The 2,771-nt window shown below is 34.1% G+C and overlaps 2 non-coding genes across 2 annotated transcripts; one reads left to right on the forward strand and one right to left on the reverse strand.

Annotated features, from left to right (window-relative positions):
- Nucleotides 1-1,059: 1,059 nt before the first annotated feature.
- LOC6643673 lies at nucleotides 1,060-1,255 on the reverse strand. The gene has a single exon (XR_049787.2). It is a non-coding gene; the product is annotated as a U2 spliceosomal RNA (small nuclear RNA).
- A 319-nt stretch (nucleotides 1,256-1,574) lies between these two features.
- LOC6643674 lies at nucleotides 1,575-1,697 on the forward strand. Its single transcript, XR_049788.2, has one exon. It is a non-coding gene; the product is annotated as a U5 spliceosomal RNA (small nuclear RNA).
- Nucleotides 1,698-2,771: the final 1,074 nt, after the last annotated feature.

The following is a 2,771-nucleotide window of genomic DNA, read 5'->3' on the forward strand; positions in this document are numbered from 1 at the left end:
AAGTAAACAACCAAAACCGGGTAAAAAAAACCCACCATCTACCACCAATAACAACAACAACAAATGCAATCACACATTTGGGCAAAAAACTTGGGCAATAATAACTATATTTGGCCATTGAATGTTATTGCATTAGTTTTTGGAGAAGAGCAAAAATAATGATAGGGGACAGTAGTTGGGAAGAGTGGTTAGGGCGGCTTAGTGGTGTCTGATGATAGGTGAACGGTGTGGAGGGGGAAAGAAAATCGCATTCGCATAGAACAGAAAACAAAAAACAGAAAACTTTCAACACGAAATGACACTGTGGCATGGCAATTGCATTATCTACTTTCTTTTCTCTTCTTTTTGGTTGTATGTTTTGTTTTGTTGTGTTGTTGTACTGTGTTGTGTGTGTGTGTGTGTGTGTTTGTTGCGGTTACGATTGAAATATCAAAGGCAAATGGGCTTAAAGGAAGTTTAATACTAAAAACTAAATGCATTTTACAAAATGCAAAAGCTGACTTTGAAAGTAAATACAATATCTAATTGGTAAGCCTAAAGATAAAAGAATTAAAGTCAAACAAGAATACAAATAAGTAATTATAATGATTTTAGGTAACCCCAAAAAAGTCAATATTTATAGCAAATTGAATTTTATGCAAATTATTAAAATTAGTTAATAAATAATAAATTCAAGCATTTCAAATTTCTGGGTTTTATTGGATTGAAGCAAATTGAATTCCAGTTAAACAGAAACAAATTTTTGAAAGGAAAATTAAAACTACTTTGGAGAATAATTGAGAAGGAAAATAGGTCATATAAGGCCAGATTTTATTATTAATATTGTTGTATTACAAATAATTTTTAGAAATCACTCTAATAGTACCTAAATATCTCAGCCTGAGTGAGATGGTCGGTCACTTTTCTTAATTCTGACCATAATTAAAAATTGAAAGTTTCAATTTCGTTTCACACTGTAAAACAGATTCTCTCTTCACACTTTTTCTATTTAGAAACTCCAGTTTCACCAAGTAACAAGGAACTAGAAAATAGTAACCATTGAATTTTTAAAATTTATCAAAAATGTGGGCCGAAATCCCGGCGGTACTGCAATACCGGGCCAACCCGTGACAGAGGTGGAGCAAGCCCCTAGCACTCCGTCTATTTCCAAAAATCAGTTTAACATTTGTTGTTCTCCAATGGAGAAACTATCAGATGTTAAGCTGATAAGAACAGATACTACACTTTGATCTTAGCCATAAGGCCGAGAAGCGATAACTACCTCAACGAAACGAATCGACCTTACCCATAAGTTTTCTTAAACTATTTGGGAATTCTAATGGAATACGTGACAATTAGTTGCAAATTATTCTTTGCATACTTTTTGGGATTTTTAATTTGCTTTAACAAGCATCGACATAACTGTTACCTGGTACCGATTTAATCTGCAGGGAGCGCCCCTTAGCTGTTGGGAAGAATTTTCTACTCTTCTCAAATACCTATTCATTGTATATCATAAAATTTTTCTACCCTTACAATTCCCAACTTGTTCAGGTAAAAACTGAATAGACAAGGGCAATTTTTGAGTTAGTAATTTACTCTGGCTTCTCTTCAGTTGTCGAATAAATCTTTCGCCTTTTACTAAAGATTTCCGTGGAGAGGTGCACTCTAATGAGTCTATTTAGAATTTTTCACTGTGCCTGACTACCAGTCGGGCAAATAATTAATAAATATGTATAGAAATAGTTGCAATTTAATATGGATTGTCCCGTTGATTTCTGGCAAAGTTAGATTTTAAGTTGAACTTTGTAATTGGATATTTGTTTTTGAATATATTCTGGTAAAATTTATGTAATGAATATTTCATGAATTTTCCTTTTTTGTTTATGCATAATTAAAATATTTATAATGTTTGCTTAAATTTAATATTCCCATGACAAATAAAAACACATTTTTACTTTATGCACAAAGTACACAGTAAATATAAAATAAACACATGAATTTCAATGCAGTCAACACGCCCAACCGCTCAACAGACCAAACAGCACACAATACAACAAGCCAATTGGCCAAAATGAAAATGTTGGCTAGAACCACAATAAAAACACAGAGAAGAACCGCCAAGAAAAACAAAAGCAGGACACATAAACCAAGTAAACTGAAAGGTAAATGCACTTATTATAACAATTGTTTATTAAAACAAAAAATTCTTAAACAGTTTGTTCATGCACTTCTTGGGCACCACTCAAACCCAACCCAACCCAGTCGCCTACCCCCAGCCACCCCATTCCAATTCAACTTAACCCGACCACCAAAGTGACAAACGCATACAGCAAATAAATTTTGTTGACCAAAAATTGTGACACGAATTGGATTTTTGGTCGGTTTTGTTGTCTCAACTCTGAAAAGCATGCGCCACGACGAATGGGCAAGAAAACTAGCACGAGAGAAGGAAATTTTCGTGTGGGGAAAAGTCAGTATTCAATTCAAAAGATTCAACAAGTGGTTGCCGGTTCAGTTAGGGGAAGTTCTTGGACATTAAAAATTATATGCCATGAGGGGAAATTCATGTTGAACTGCTTGACGAGTGTGGGAGTATGGCAGAGCTCTGCAGTGGTGGAATTCTTAAAAGTGACTAAACGGGGAAACTAAAAGCGGTGAATTCGGCTAGGAAAAACTACTGCTTTATGGTGTTTGAATTTCAAACATAGTTTGATGGATAAGTTTTAAGACTATTTCGATTGCTTTGGCATAGACTTTATTGAAAATAATGTAAAATCGAAACAACTAAA

The sequence above is a fragment of the Drosophila willistoni genome (genome assembly GCF_018902025.1).
Source record: "Drosophila willistoni isolate 14030-0811.24 chromosome 2R unlocalized genomic scaffold, UCI_dwil_1.1 Seg200, whole genome shotgun sequence".
NCBI classification, from domain to species: domain Eukaryota; kingdom Metazoa; phylum Arthropoda; class Insecta; order Diptera; family Drosophilidae; genus Drosophila; species Drosophila willistoni.